The sequence below is a fragment of the Stegodyphus dumicola genome, chromosome 9, assembly GCF_044657685.1.
Source record: "Stegodyphus dumicola isolate Sdum_Otavi_A_Nest chromosome 9, ASM4465768v1".
Taxonomy (NCBI): Eukaryota; Metazoa; Arthropoda; class Arachnida; order Araneae; family Eresidae; genus Stegodyphus; species Stegodyphus dumicola.
Window position 1 is genome coordinate 125800290 of NC_140776.1, and position 16811 is coordinate 125817100.

The window sequence follows — 16811 nt, forward strand, 5'->3', positions numbered from 1 at the left end:
TCAGTGTTCAAAGATGTTTTCTACTCGACCTCTAGAAGTCGCATTTTCATTCTAGACTGTAATTAAATAGTAGCTCACCTCCCGTTCGACGTCTGTCGAGTAACTTTCTTTCGTAGAAATTTGTGTGTTCTAAGATATACAATTCTTATATATCACGATTACAATAGACTTACGTATCATCGATTTGTGTGTTATTTATTTATGTATTATAGACTTATGCATCCTGATAATTTTGAGCAAACGTATCATGATTACAATCATGGACTTATGTAACACTGATTTTTAGGTTATGCAATTATCGGTGTTTGATATATAATGTAAAATATTTCACATATATAATATGTGGAATAATTAAACAAGCAAAATATTGTGTCAAAATATTTCACATACGTAACATGTGAAATATTTTACAACGTAACTGTAAATGTTTTCGAAACTGAAATACATACTATCTTGTGAACCAACTCTTCTTTTGGAGGGCTTTAGTCGAGTAGATAGTAGATAGTATCTACTCGAATGATCAAACACTGAAAGACTTAAAATTACACAAAGCAATAACCTTGTGTTTTTGTGTTTTCAAGTAGATTTTAGTCAAGACTGTATCGATTTCGAGGGAAAACAGGTACAGGTCTCTCTTCATCTTCTTCTATAATCCACTGATAGTTGGACACTGGATTCAATTATCCAGTTCCACGAAGGCACGCGAAAAGAGGAAGAAAATACCTTACAGAATTTTCTAGGAAAAAATGTCAGACCAGTGGTTTTCCTTGGTTGTCCTTGCTTGTGTCGAAATAAGAGTCTGTGTATTACTTGTGTAGATAAAACAAAGATGAACTTTAAACAAACTTAATAAAACTTTGTTTAATTTTCCCAGAAGATACATCTTGCTAAGGCAGGGTTAGTGTTCTATGCGATGATAAATAAACTAACCTAATCAGGATGCTTTTTCACATTTCTCTGCTCAACGTTTCTTTCCTCTACCCAAACAAAAAATACTTTGTTATGTTTCAGGATTTCTACTGCTAATATGCAAAGTCATTCAGCAATTTACACAACAGCTAAAGATTTCACAAGGATAATCGAAAGACAAATGGATTTTCTCTATCGTTAAGGAACCCAGAGAAAGGAATTCTAAGTTTAAAACATTTATCCATTTAAAGAAGGTAACGAAGAAACAAAAAGGAAATTTCATTTTTGTTAACTTTCTTTCCATTTCATCAGGGAGAAATGAATAAAAATTCCTCATCTCATTCAATAAATTCCAGCCTTCGATCTCATATAGTGGCTATAAGCTATGCTTGACTGGAGTAAATCTATCACTTTTGCGTGGGATTCCGAGGCCTTTCCTTTCTTCGTAGGTTAATTCTTTCTCACACATCATTAAGAGCAATGTTTCATGGCGACGTTTTGTTTTCAACCCCGTCTCTGTGATCCTATCGAGAGGATGCACACTGTGTGAAAGAGGAAGCAGAAACTTCCATCTCCAAAGTTTTACGAGTTGGTGGATAATAGATATCCGGAACTTTACGTGTAACTCTCAATGCGGGTGGGAGACTCTGAAGAGGTTTGGGATTGCTTATTGTTTTGGCTCGCACGAAAGAGCCATTATTTGGCGACTAAGAAACAAATACCGTTTGAAAACGAATGTTTTTACTGTGTAGGATACAGGAATCTATTTCTATCTTTTTGTAAAATCGGCAAAGAAAGACTATTTTTCTTATCGAGCCTCTTGAGACTTCCAGAATGACTTATGGATCATTATACAAGAAGAGTTGGAAAAGATTTTGCATTCCGATACGCAACAAAAAAACATTGGCAGATTTGTTAAAAATTTGTTAAAACAAAGATAACTGCGCGTTTGGAAAAAATAATTCTCTTCGAAGACTGAGTCTATGGGCGTTACAAGCAAATATTTTTATTTCTGATAGTGTCTTTATATAGTAAAAAAAGTTATCTAAATTAATACTGTGCCAAAAGAAAGATTTTATATTTGTTACAAATGCTACTGGATTATTAATTTATATCTTCTAAATATGCTGAAACTTCTTACGTTACACTTATACTCTAAGACAGGGGTCTCCAATTCAAATTGCATGCAAGCCAAATGCACGATTAAAAATTACCTAACGGATCTTTTTTTTTTTTTTTTTTTTTTTTTTTTACAAAATGAAAACTTTTTTAATAACAAAATAAAAACACATTTAAATAAATTTTAAGTGTCTCTTATTAAATATTTATCAAAACACACATAAGCAATAATAGCAGAAGGAAAAAAACTGAAATTTATATTTATTTTTATCTGAAATTTAAAGTTTGATTCCTATAAGACATTTTTGTTGGTTATACTTTGTAATTCAAGTATACTGGCAGCTAAGTATTAAATTTTTAGACTAACATTGCTTTCAAATATTTCTAACTTGTTTAATTAATCATTAAATAACTTATTTTAATTTTTAATTTAAACTTAAACAAATTATGAAAGCTTTCTAAATTTGCAGAGAAAACTTACTAAATGGAACAAACTTGAGAATAAATAGTAATATTTTAGTCTTTTATTTATTAAATTTTTCTTCGACGTATAAAAAGAAATACATATGTTTGTGTGTGAGTAAGCATAAACTTCTTTATTTCTTACTACGGTTTGACACTCCACTCCGTTTCCATTCTGATAAAGTCGGCAGCCTTGGAATTTTAAATTAATAGCAATTATCTTCATCACGTTTTGTAGAGGCCCATGGGTCAATCGATTTCTTTTCTTATTAATTTTGAACTGTGAAAAACGTCTGTTCACAATTATTCCAAACAAAATGATTATTCTGAATGTAAAAATTCGTAAATGAGCTTATTTATTTTTAATGACTAAAAGTTAATCAAATCCGTAATTTTCAAACCTCTGATCTTCAGTAATCTTCGAATCTTTGAATAAGATTAAAGAAGAAATCTTTTCAACACTATATTTGAAAAAAAAAAAAAAAAAAAAAAGAGAGAGAGAGAGAGAGAGATTATTTAAATGTCTTTGCGGCGCATGCGCCTCTTAGGCCGTTAGTTTGAGACCACTGCTCTAAGACGCTAAGACATCTTATCTTCCTTCTTACTTATCTATCCTTCTGATAATACAATTAATTAACGAGAAAAATATTACCTATACGCATGATCTTTAAGGACACAAAAGCCTAAAAATAATACGGAAGAGTGACTCATCATCTTACAGAAGTTTCTCTACATTTTTTATTTACAGTACTGCTGTTCTCAAGCACATTCTACATATGCAATCTTCTCGTCTTTTGATTTCTTGATCTTTATGTAATGAAAAACGTTTGATGTGTGATGTGGACTTCACATGACTTCTTTGTACGGCCTATTAAGTTATACATGTTTTTGGCGCACTTCGTTAAGATTTATTTCATTGAATTACTCTATCTAGATTAAATAACGGATCCCTCGAGGCAAACTGAAAAATTTGAAATTAAATATCACGGTCAGTTATTTCGTATGGGAATCAAACTTCTTGTATGTTTATTTTTTCATAAGAATATAAAACTTTTCCAAATGTAAGTATAGGAATCGGAAGACCACATTAAAAGTTCGATTTCGTTATTTGTCTAAAATTATTTTTTTTAATTTGAAATTTCTAAAATATGAATATTTTCGTCATCTAAAACACTTCTGTAATTGGACGTATATGTCTACAATGAAACGGTAAAAGACTGCGAAAATTAAGGCGGGTAAGGACTGTTCAGCCCGGCACGGGTACATATAATATATAAGTTTGAGTAGGTCAGAAAAAGTAATCCTGATTATCTTAATGAAAAGGTATAGAAGTATTTAAAACAGTAAAAACAGTAATAAAAAGTAAGGATTGTAGACGTGAATCTTGAACCACTTAAATCCTAATAGTGAACATAAGATTAAAATTAAAACTAAAAATCTATGGAAGCAGCTGTGAAAAATTAACATATGAAACTTGGTAGAGATAAGTGGAAAAAGTATTAATCTTCCCTGTTTGCCTTCGCAAAAAGAACTTGTCAAGGAATAAGTTTTTGAAACTTTAAACTGCTCGATCCGAATACACATTTCGTTCCTCTGGACCCGCTGAGACTTAACTGTTTGTGAAACAAATTATAGTTCTGAAAAATAAGATCATATCGGGTGTCAAGTAAGTTCAGAGCTCCCTCTACATGCAACCGTAGTCCTAGAAAGAATACAAACGAAAAATAAAAATTAGCAATAAAGAACACAAACATAAGTACAGATAGTATACATTGAACAAAATGTACAAAATACACAATTGAGCAAAATGCACAAAATACACAACTGAACATATGTACAAAGTGTGTGTGCATATATATAAAGTATATATATATACTTTTGATTGCAATTAAAAAGCGAGGTGTATAACTAGATATCACTGAAGGCTCATATATCAAATTTTAACGTTCTATGGCTAGTGGTTTTTGAGCTATGCGAGATACATTCGTACGTACGTACAGGCGCCACGAAAAAGTCCATTCAACAATTCCAAAATTGCGTAGATTAAGTTATTCAATGGAACAAACGTCCTTGGAAATTTCTGTGAACTCAACTTTAGTTTACGGATCATCGAAATGCGTTCTTTCTGTGAAACCAAAGTCAATCTAAGATTCCTCATATCCTTTCTAGGAAATCAACCTTAATATAAGTTCCTTCGAAAACCATACTTTCTATAAAACCAACGTCAGTTAGAACCTTCGAAATACACATTTTCTCAGAAATAAAGTTTTATTTAAGATCTCTCAAAATGCATACTTTCCATGAAACTGAATCTCAAATCCCCCGAAAGGCATAATTTCTATTAAACCAATATCAAACTTAGGTCCCTCGAAATGCATTCTTTCTATGAAATCAACTTTAATCTAAGGCCTAAATGCGTACTTTCTGTGCTACCAACGTTACTCTAAGCTCCCAAAATGCACACTCTTTACAGCCGGTATTCACAAATCTTTAGAACGATTAGGATAAAGAATTTAAAGAAAAAAATGTTTTGTGATAAGCATTCTAGTGATATCTTATTAGCTAAAATTAGAATTATCGTCTGCTACTTTTAAATTTATTTTCCTTTAAAAATGTCTTATGTAAACAAGCTGTGGATTGAAGGATATGTTTTTGGGCTTTCTGAACAGAAATATTCTGTTCCATAATTCTAAAACGTTCTGAAATTTATGGTATTAAAATTTCGAAGTGCAAATTAAGCAACATTATTAATTGGAAATGGGAAAACTGTCAGTCATTACTTTTACACGGAAAGAAGACTCCAAAGGAATCCCCGAAAAAGGTAGATACTTTTTCTAATGTTTATAATGTTAAATCGTTGGTAACAAGAGAAAGTCCACCGACACAGAAATCAGTTGCGAAAACTTTAAATATATCTGTAACAACAAAATATAAAATAATAAATCTAATATTTGTAATATAAAAAAGATAAAAAAACATAATGTTCACCAACTATTGCTGAGGCATGTGACTCAACGCAGAACAATTTGTAGAACTCTGAAAACTATTTAGCAGGACATAAATAATGTCAAGACATTGTGACCCTGGATGAAGCATGCGCCTACCTTAATGACCACAAGAAAAAAGGTCTATTAGTCGAAAACAAAGTGAAAGAAAATGTACAAATCTAGTACCAAGAATGCTGCAGTTAAGGGTTTATAGTTGTCGAAAAATTCTCTCACAATTAGAAATTAAAAATAAGAGTGGGAAAAAATATTAAAATCAACTCTACTGCTATGAAAATAAAGTTTTATATCCGATGTTTACAGAAGAAATTCCATTTCTTTATTCCAATGACTTTCAAAGAGTGAAAATTCATCGAGACAAAGCAGCAAGTCATACTTCGAAAAATACCCCTGCATTTCTTGAAAAAATGAAGACCGATACAGGTGTTATATATATATATATAATGTTGTATGATCTTAAATCCATTTAGTGCGAAAACAAGTTATTACTACTTGCGCAATTGCTGCAAAGTTAGTTAATAATATTTTATTTCCTAAACAGTATTGATTAATTGATTATATTATCTCCTAAGTTAAATTAAAGTAGAATTATTTTAAAAGAGTGAATCCATACTGGTAAGTTATATTTTGAAAGATGTTTTGAAGTAATTTGAAAGCAAAATGTTAATAATGTTTTAACGGGGACTGGAGTTAAATCATCATGAAGAATAAGATTTCAATTGTAAAAGGAAAAATTAAAAACATGTAATCATTGTCAGTGATCGGAAATTAGTTGACTTTTCAAGGGGAACAAACCAACTCCCGTTCAATGAACAATAATCGATAAAAATACGTAAATCCGAAAGTGTTTCGTCTTTACTCGAGTTATAAGTTAAAGCCAAACCGGCAGTTCTAGTCAGGCCAAATATTTCCGCGAATAGAAGGGATTATGAACTAATGCTGATACTCAAAGAACTTATTCTTATGAAGCATGTTAGTCAATTCAATGTGGAGTAAAAAGCAATACTGTAGAGAAATCCTAATTAACCCGAGTAACCGTCCCCGACACTTTCATGTTTATGCATTTGAGTTCTATATTATTTGTAAAAATTAAACATTAGAAATTGTCATTATGAAATCGAATTCAAAGTAAAGTTGAAATAAACATAGAAAATTACAAAATAAAATAAATAATGCAAACTTTGTAAAAACAAATCAAAGACAATATAAAAATAATATAAAAAAATAATATATAATAAGAACAGTGAATGTACATGAAGATATAAAGGCCAGAAAAGGTATTAAGTAACTTCTTTCTAGTGGGGGAGTTGGCAAAGTGTTCTCTTCGTGTCTGACTCATAAGTGTAGGGTGTCCGAAAATTCTTAGCGGCAGTGGGGGCTTTGAATAATATCAGTCGGTAAGACTTGGGTGAAGTAATTTATGGTAGTGGGTGGGACTTGGAAATCTTGAGGGATGTATTATGTGGAGTTCTTATTTGAGTGAGACAGTCTGTTAAGATTTTTTTTGAAAATACTAGTGAATGGAAATTAATTAATTTCTGGCTAATTGTCGTGTCGCAATGATTAAGAATTTAAGAAAGGAAAAAGGAATTTTCACTGTCCAAGAGCTATTAGACAGACTAAAGTTATGAAATAGGCCCATTTTTTTAGTAACAGTATAAGCATATAAAAATAGGATTAAATGATTTAGAGTGAGTATTTAACGTCTGCTCTTTTAAGGCAATGTTTGATAAATTGAATGGGATTGCTCCTTATTAAAACTCTCAAAAATAATCTAATTCCCATTCAATTTATCAACCATTGCCTTAAAAGAGCAGGCGTTAAATACTCACTCTAAATCATTTAACTGATAGGGATATGATAATTGTTTCTAAACCTGAGAAGGCTGTATAAGTTGGATGACTGTCAGTTGAAGGATTTGTATATAGTGTAATTACTCAATTGTATATATTGTAAAAAGCTAATTGTCTTCAGACTTATACTGTTACTAAAAAAACTATATATAACATAACGTTGAATATATATATATATATATATATATATATTTTCAACGTATTCCTACGAAGTCTCCTGACATTTAACCTATGGACTATTATGCCTTTTGCCTCTGGAAAAGAGCTGTTTCTAAACGCAAACCCACCACGATGGATGGACTTTTCAAAGTAGTGGAAGAAGAGAGTAGAGAGAAGTACGCCTGGAAGTTTTACGAAAAATCTTTCTATCATGGAAATCACGATATGGACGTCTAGTACAGAAAACAACCTTCTATCTAACATTTGAAAAAATACTCTTTACATTATAAATATTAACTAAATTGTTTGAAAATAATTCTAAAATTTTGTAATCATTTTCTGCATGAAATCAATATCGATCTAAATGCCCCGTGAAATGCATACTTTCTATGAAGTACTTTCTTCTCTGTGAATCTATGAAACCAATAATCCGAAATGAACATTTTTAATGAAGCTCATGTAAACCACGTGACTTCCGAGATTCATATTTTCAATGAAATAAATTGCAAGGTATTCCGAAATTTATACTTTCTACGGAATAAAAGAAATCCTATTGTTTTTTACGTTTCCAGGTTTTCTTTCCTTTATTTTTTGTCATCATCATCATCATCATCATCGTTATTATATTTATCACGTTTCCTCAAAAACTTTTGAGGAATTCCAACATTTTAAAATAAAACTATTATTTTGCTGGTTCTATTGTTCACTATGTTTATTTTTATAAATATTGATTTAATTGTTTTTGTTGATTTGCAGACAGTAGGTAAAGAGGTTTTAAATGCAAAATATAATTAGTAGTTGTCACAAACTTCTTAAATTACCTCTATTTATTTATTGTCTTTTACAATTAGCAACACTTACAGAAAAGGAGAGGAAAGTTGGCAGTATTATTATAATATTTGGAACTTTCTTCTGGATACTGTAATTTAGAACAAACTGCAAAAATTCAAAAAGACTGTCCTTTTACGTTCATGTGTCGATTTTTCCAGGAATAACAGAAATGAAACACTGAAATACTTCTTTCTGAATGAGCAATTTTTCCTTATGAATATCGCCGTGATCATAATTTAGTTGATATTTGTAACTAGCATTCAAATGCTTCGACAGAATGTAAGAGGTATCATATAAGTACGTAGGATGCCGTCCCTAAAAATCTGTCTTCTGCGGCTGAGCTGCTGGTTCAAGAATCGGAATACATTTCACCATTTTCTGAAGAGGAAGACATATTGTTTCGCTGCTTGTTAGTGATATATCTTCATTCTCATACATCTTCATCTGCAACTTTAGATCTATCAGAATCTCATTCATCAGTTCTTTATCATTGATTTTCCCGTCCTTTCAGGAAAACTTCAGTGGTTCTAACTTTAAACCTAATACGATATTTAGCTAGGCTCCCTAACTATTTCTTAAGATTTTTTTTTCCAAGACTACTCTGGTGAACGCAGTTAATTAAAAACGGGTTTCCGCGAGTTTGCGCTCTCCCAGACTAGCAGCGTGTTGATTTTTGAGCGGGAGATTTGTCTAGCGGCTGTTGAGTTCCAGAACGGAAAGAGAAAGAAGCAGGCATTCAAGTTGCCGTTTCAGATATTGCACTTAACTGGCCACAAATGTGTAAACAAACACACTGACTAAAAGCCAAGTAACTGCTCTTCTCATGACCTTAATCGAGTTCAAAGTAAAAATTGTGTTATTGCAGTACCTAATCTGAATATTTCATGCGGCTACGTATTGCAACACATAGAACTTAACAACCATAAACGACACTTATTTGATTTTCAGGTAAATTAATCTTTTATAAATGAACTTCATGTTAAATCATATTCTTATCTGAGCAAAACACATCTTCTGCGTGACCGCAAATTTATGTTAAATACTCACAGATCAATAGTGTTAACCATTAACTCAAGAAACGAACTCATTTTACTAAAACCATAGTTTACCTCAAGTTAGCTTATAACCCATTCTTCATTAAACATGTGATTTTGCACTTCATTTGCATACTTCTGTAGACCCACGATTTCATGTTTCATTTGCATACTTGAAGGAGTTTCATAATTTCACACTTTATTTCCATATCTCTAGAAACTTGTGATCTCGTGTTTATTTAAATTTGTTTGAAAACCCATGATTTCGTTGTCGTATTTCTGTAGATCTATGATTCCCTGTTATGAAGTAATCTAAGTGTTCTTCCGAAGACATATCATAATTACACTGCAAATCTTATTTACTTTTAAAATACTATGATTTCGCAATTCAATATTTCCCACTTCATTTAGATAATTCCTGCCGTCTGGAAACTAACGATTCCGTATTTCTTTTACTTACTTTTCAAGTACGGATTTTCAAAACTTCACAATTCATTTGCATATCCTCTATGATTTCGTAGTTCATTTGTTCAATTTCTAGAGTCCCAGAATTCCAGTTCTTCTATTTCTCTCCCCCCCCCCATTTACGATCGTATTTAGTGCCGCCATCTACGCATAGCATTCATTTTCTTTTCATGAAGCGAAGCATGCTGAACGGAAATGGGGGGGAACATTAACAGAGCCGACCTTTTTCTGCTGTTGTCACGGTTAAGATCAAATAAGGTGGCAGAAAATAACCTTGAATTTCCTAAGACTAAATTAGAAATTATTTTGAAAGAAACAATTTAATCTATTACTTTTCCTACTGTAAAATATTTTTGAAAGAGTGCTACTGAAAATAATATGTCTGTAATTTTCAACTAACTTCCCTCTTTATCCGTTTTTTTTTTTTTTTTTTTTTTTTTTTTTTTTCAAAAATCGCCCGTTTTGTAACTGTGGGTGGTCATCTATTTAGAGTTTTTCCAGTGCTTGAAACATTGCGATAACTTATGCTGGTGGCTGTCGTCAACCCATAAGTCACCATATGATTTTTGTCATACGCCACCATATGACATTTGATTTAATTTAATTTTAATAATCTATTCAAACTTTCTTCTATATCTCCTGCCCAGTGACAGGAGACAGCTGTCCAGAGATTGCTCTGCCCGGGACGTGCAGTCCTTGGGAGGGAGGCAGCGTTTCGAATTTTGTGTTTAGTTAGCTATTTTTATTAGAATTATAATCAAAATTGTCTTATTTCCCCATGCAATGCGTCGCGAGACTAGTTTTAAGAGAAAGCTATGTCGGAAAATTAAAAATATTAGAGCACGTGCATTTAGCATTGAATACATAAATACCTCTTTTATTTGTATTTAATTTAATACATGTAATTGACTACTATGTTAGCTGTACAGTAAATCTACTCTTTTGGTTTCCAGAAATCTCGAGAAGCAAAGGAAATTACTAGAACTCTTTCGCGACCGAGCCGGAGAGGAACGTCTCACCTCAATAGTTGTTATTTAGTTGGTTGCTGTTATTATTGTTGATCGGATTAGCTCTCTTTGCGCTATGGATTGAGTTCTATTTAACGTTTTAATAGTTTAAAGTATAGCTACTGATTATATTGCGTGATATTGTACGAATATCTCTGAGGGAAAATCCAGCGCTCTGTTAAATTTCTTGTGATAAGAATAAATTTTATTAACCTTTCATCAGACTTAGGCATTCAATCTGTTACGACCCGCACGCACACAACAGTATGTTTCTCACACTGTAGAAAATGCGAAAAGGGGAAGGTACGTAGAGGCATTAAATTTTGAATAGCATGATCCTTCACCCAAACTTTGGCACTTAGAAGCCAGAATTTTGAATTTCAAATTTGCTTTATCATCTATTTCATATTCTGTAAAACGTTTAACGAATTTCTGATTAACAAACGCAACGATTTCAAAGAAAGCAATGCAACGCTGTAGGAAAAAAAAAAAACATTTTTATCTCCAGCGCGCGAGTCTGTCTTTCGGAAATTCTAAAGATATGCTGTTTTTAAATATTTTGTGGTATTGCTGTTGAATTGAATTTTATGTGGTTTAAGCGCGAAGAGCATTATAATTAATAAATAAAGGGAAGACACAAAACGTTAAAAAAATTCGGGCGTAAAATAAAATCTGAAAGCTTTCAGTTTTTATCTTTTTTTTCCCCGCTTTTCATTTCTTTTGCCAGAATTGAGTTTTAATGACTTTTTTTATTTAAAAAAAAAAGTTATTCTTTAAGTTGTCAGTTAGCTACCTCTTTTTGCCAATGTTTCTTGGCGGAAAATTAAATAATGCCAAGGGGTTTTCAAATTCCTAAGTTTATAAGGTATTTCGTCCGCTTTCTTAGCGCGCCTTCTAGCATACTCGGCGCATATTCGGGAGGTTCGAGTACCGGCGAGGGCATTGCTCATTTTTCACGTCTCTTGCTTCAAAATTAAACCTAATGTCTCTACAACTGTCCTCTTTGTGGCAACCTATAAAGACGTTACGTTCTACATAGTAAGTGAAATTGCACGTGCTAATATAATTTTTTCCTTTCGTATTTAGAGGTGAATCTTACAATTAAATGTAAGTTTGATTAATGAATACCAGAATATACTATACCATAGCATTTCTGTGTACTTTTTGGCTCTTGTTTACAAATTTTTATAATATTTCTATGGGCAGGTCAGTGATTTTTTGAGTAATATATGAATTTTTTATTATTGTTTTTGAGCAGTTAGAATTTTTTGTAATTTTGTTTTGTCAGAATTATTATTAGGGAAGGCGTTTCTAATTTTAAGAGCTACAAATAAATTAAATAATTAACATGAGTGCCGCAGCTGCTTTTAAACCGACAAAACTAATTTTGCAAGAAAATAGGTAATGACATTGATGAATCAATAGTAATCTGCTAATCTCCCTTCTTTTGAAAAGGTTTGAGTCTGACATGGATAATAATATGTTTTATTTTTTGTATTTATTATTAATTGTGTATTTGAGTCCTACTTACATAAAACTTTTTCAAATGTATATATATATATATATATAGAAAGAGAGAGAGCTTTAGCGCAAGTCATAGGCTTTTTAATTTACTTTTGATTACTTTATTTTGTATATATATATATATATATATTCTGTTTCTTACTCTCTGCACAACGTACATATCTACACATACACGAAGAAAGACAGAGAGACGTATATAAGCAGATAGATAGCGATAGACAGTGATAAACCGACAGAAGATGCAGATAGAAGAAAGACAGACAGACAAAAGAGAGAGAGTGTGTGTGATAGACAAACAGATTGACAAATATAGAGAATGATAGATAGACAAACAAAGATATAGATAGAAAGAGGGAGAAAGACAGACAGAGAGAGACAGATAAGCAGACTGACAGACTGAAATAGACAGACAGAAAAGACAAACAGGCAGAGAGAATGATAGATAAAGAGACAAAGAGAGATATATAGACAGACAGATAGACAGAGAGAGGTAGTAATAGGTAGACAGAGGCAGACAGACAAAGATACAGACAGACACACAGACTGATAGATAGAGAAAACATAAAAAAAATAGCTTTCGTTGCTTAATTTCTGTACATATGTCTTCCTCTTTAGACAACTACTTGCTAATACTTTGCATATCCAAACAACTCAGCAAAAGCACTTTCACACTCTTTTTCAAGTTCCGTTCAAAGATATATAAACGTTTTGAAACTGTTTATGCAACACTGTCAGGTCCGCTTTCTGTGTTGACTGTTTCGTCTCGGATCCGTGAACATCCTATGATATATATGAAGGTTGCAAGAAAGGTAATGGGCTTCTAATTTTGACAACTCCTTCTATACCTAGAGTCCATTTCACCATCTTTCCAACCTCTTCTCTCATTCTTCCTCCTCTAAAGGTTCGATTTGGATGAAGAGCTTCGCGAGATGCCCCCAGTGCCTGACTTCTCCGTCCTTGTGAAGGGTGACCTGCTTCCGAAATAAGCACCAAAAAAAAAAAAAAAAAAAAAAAAAAATGAAACGAGAAAAAAGGAACAATGGAACAAAAACAGACGTGACCGTGGGATCTTCCGCACGCTTGCTTTTACCTCAACTCTCCGATTCTAATGGTTGCGGAATTTTTCAATCTGTCGTCACAAAAAGAAAAATAGAACGTCACTGTGAAATTGATATGGTCATAGTTATCCATTCGTGAATCTCACGCCATTTTATAATTATTGTAATGACCGGAAACACCTTTCCTTTCACGGATTTAAAGGAACACATTTTAGAAATTACGAAATTTGCTTGCTTACTTTTCTCCCCAGCTACACATCATGTGTATTCTCCCTTACCCTTATTCACCATAAAACTTTTGCACTGTAGTAGCCAAGCAGTGGTAGATCTACATTCAAGCGAGGGACAGAAACCTCCCTTCTGAGGGATCCTTGTTAGAATGATCACCATACACAATGTCAATACAAATATATAACTAACATTTATTTAATTAAATTTAAATAATTAAAATGATGTGGAAAACAAAAACTCTTAAGGCTAAAAAAACAGTTTACATATAGCACAGAAACTTATTTTTAATCGAAGATAGCTTTTAATCAGTTTCGACATTGAAAAGCTTCTCTCGTAAAAACAACTGAAACATACTCTATCAAAAAGTCGTTAGTGCCAAATAGTATATAGGCTAGGGATTGATTCTTGGAAAATCATTTCCACAATAAACTTTATCATTTTCAGCGCAGACCACTTTTTAAAGCCTCATTTTTTTTTTATATATATTTCTACATATAGGTAGGTACACAGAGTCAAAATCTTCCTTTCTATTGGGTAGATTGATGAAATCTATCTTGCATTTCTCATGTCTCGAAAGCGCTGCTTAAGACGTATATATTAGATTTATAAATAACGTTGTTCTGAAATAGGTATTCTTACACAAAATAGGACATTTTTGTGAAATGGCGTAACGACTTTTTCCATATTTCGATGCAACGCCTCAAACTATGCCAAAGTGTCAAATTACATAAACATCGGCCAGGTAGTTTTTAAAAAATTAGATGTCAAAATTTAGCTTCCCATTGTTAATTGAATTTGGTAGTACATACTTAATAATATCGCTTTTTTATTAAACTTACTTGAGTCCTTCTTTCAAAATTCAAAGTTTAAGTTCAATACAAACAAACATCGCACTTTTTTAAAAATAATTTTTACACATATTTGGGAAAAATTTTGAATTGTAAAATATAAAATTTTTGCCATCATTTAAAAGAGATATATTTCTATGATAATTGCAAAAACAGTTTTTATTCAAAATTTCCCAAAATGTACGTGAATTTGTACATTCGCACGTTTGAAACTTGGCATGTTTGTTATAAGCGATAGCAAAGCCAAATGTGGGTTACGCACTTTGTTATAATCTTCATTGAAATGCAACAATTATTGTGAACTTTAAATTTCCAAATAAACTTTTATTGAGGAACATTCTTGAGGAATTTCTTTATTTTCATTTTTATTAATAATGCCTAATAAATATTTCTTAATAATACATTAAAAGCTGTTTTCTAAATTTATAAAAAATATTAAAGTTCGAAGACTTTTTTTTTTTTTTTTTTTTGGTCCATAAGAGTAAAATTTTACATTCGCCATTTTATCATCTGCTATTTTACTTAACTTCATAATAAATTCAACGAAATTTATTTTGCCGATTTCAATTGTGCATCACGTACGGATTCAATACTGCTGAGTGCATCAAACAATACATCAAAAATATAAATAAAATATGCCGTCTTCTACTGGAGAAATCTTTAACAGCGGCAAAATTTACTAGAATATAAGATTTTTTATATTCTTTTTGTGTGTAGCAAGTGTATAAGTTATTTCTCCTGCCTTCTTATCATGCCTTTGTAGTGTAGTAATCTGCATGCTGGGCGCGTATTCCAGAGGTCCGTGGTTCAATTCCCGGCGAGGGCATTCGTCATTTTTCATCTCTCTTGCTTCCAAAAATTACCTAATGTCTCTACAATGGCGCCCGGACTAAAAGGGTTGTGAATGATGATTCTCCATACCCAGGACTTGGCGATTGGGTTCCCTAAAACCCTAGTCGCCCCTTAAAAAAGAGCGTATATAAGGTATTTCTTCCGCTTTCTTAGTATACCTTCGTAGTGTAGTGGTCTGCACGCTGGACGCGTATTCCAGAGGTCCGTGGTTCGATTCCCGGCGAGGGCGTTGCTCATTTTTCATCTCTTCTGTTTCCAATTAACCTAATATCTCTACAAGTGTAACAAATAAAAATGACTTTGAAAATGTTTTATGTCCAACGATATTTCGTGGCCCTTACTGCATAATAAATTTCTTAAACAAATCTTTATTTACTTTTGAAAGTGCCTATCATCATCAAAGACCATTTTTTTCAAAGCAAAATATATTTTTATATATGCATAGGATCTAGAATAAACACATTTTTAAAAGTTAAATTTTTATTTGTCAAAACCCGATTTCTAATCGTTACTCTATTTTTTGAATTCGGTTTTTTTAGACTAGAAGGTCTGCCTTTAGAAATCGCGTATAAATTAAGTTCGTTGATTATTTAAGCAATTGAAAAGCACATGGGAACCAGCTGCCTAAGGAAAGGAATACTTTCATGGAGAACTTTTCTAATGAAACGCGGCTCGTATTGACGTTGAACACGGGGAAAATCACGAAAACCATGCCGCCAGCTCGTTCGTTTTGGTAGATTTCTGGGACCAAAACGATATGGATAATTTATCTGCAGTCTTTAATCGCTCGTCTTTAATCGTCGTAAAAATAAGTTATAAAAACTTAATCCTATTTTATAGCAAAATAAAAAAGCGTACGTTTGTATGCCAATAATTGTAAATTTGTTTATTTCTTACTACAGCTTGACACTTATGCAGTTTCGATTCTGATAAAATTCAGAGCCTTGGAGAGAAATGACTGGAAATTATCTTCATCATGGCTTGCAGGTGCTCATCGGTCAATCGGGTTCTTTTGTTGTTAATTTTCAAATCTAAAAATAAGCTGTTTACGTATAAATGCATACCCAAAGAAAGCGATTATTCTTAGTGCAAAAATTCGTAACTAAATGTATTTATTTTGTAACAAATACAAAAAAAAAAAAAAAAAAAAAAACCTAAGCCTAAGCTAAAAAAATTAACCCTTTTTTAGACTAACCTAAGCTTAAAAGAAAATTATGTTAACAACGAGTGAGTACAAGAGCAGTTTGTGAGAAAATAACGGTACCTTAGAGTCATCAAGTTTTGAATAACGTAGTCCTTCACCAAATATGAGCATCTGGACGACTGAATTTAGAATTTGTTTTATTATCTGTTTCATATTTTGTAAAGCATTAATGAATTTTTGTTTTGATTAACAAACTGAACGATTTCAAAGTGCGCAATGGCAACGCTTATGAAAAAAAAAAATATCTCCA

The 16811-nt window shown here is 32.1% G+C and overlaps 1 protein-coding gene across 1 annotated transcript in view; it reads right to left on the reverse strand.

The window, feature by feature from the left end:
- Positions 1–875: 875 nt before the first annotated feature.
- LOC146995478 (uncharacterized) overlaps positions 876–16811 on the reverse strand; it is a 92263-nt gene continuing 76327 nt past the window's right edge. Inside the window, exon 3 of the mRNA XM_085824064.1 lies at positions 876–4192. The gene's annotated coding sequence lies outside the window, so the exon portion shown is untranslated. The remainder of the gene's footprint in view (positions 4193–16811) is intronic.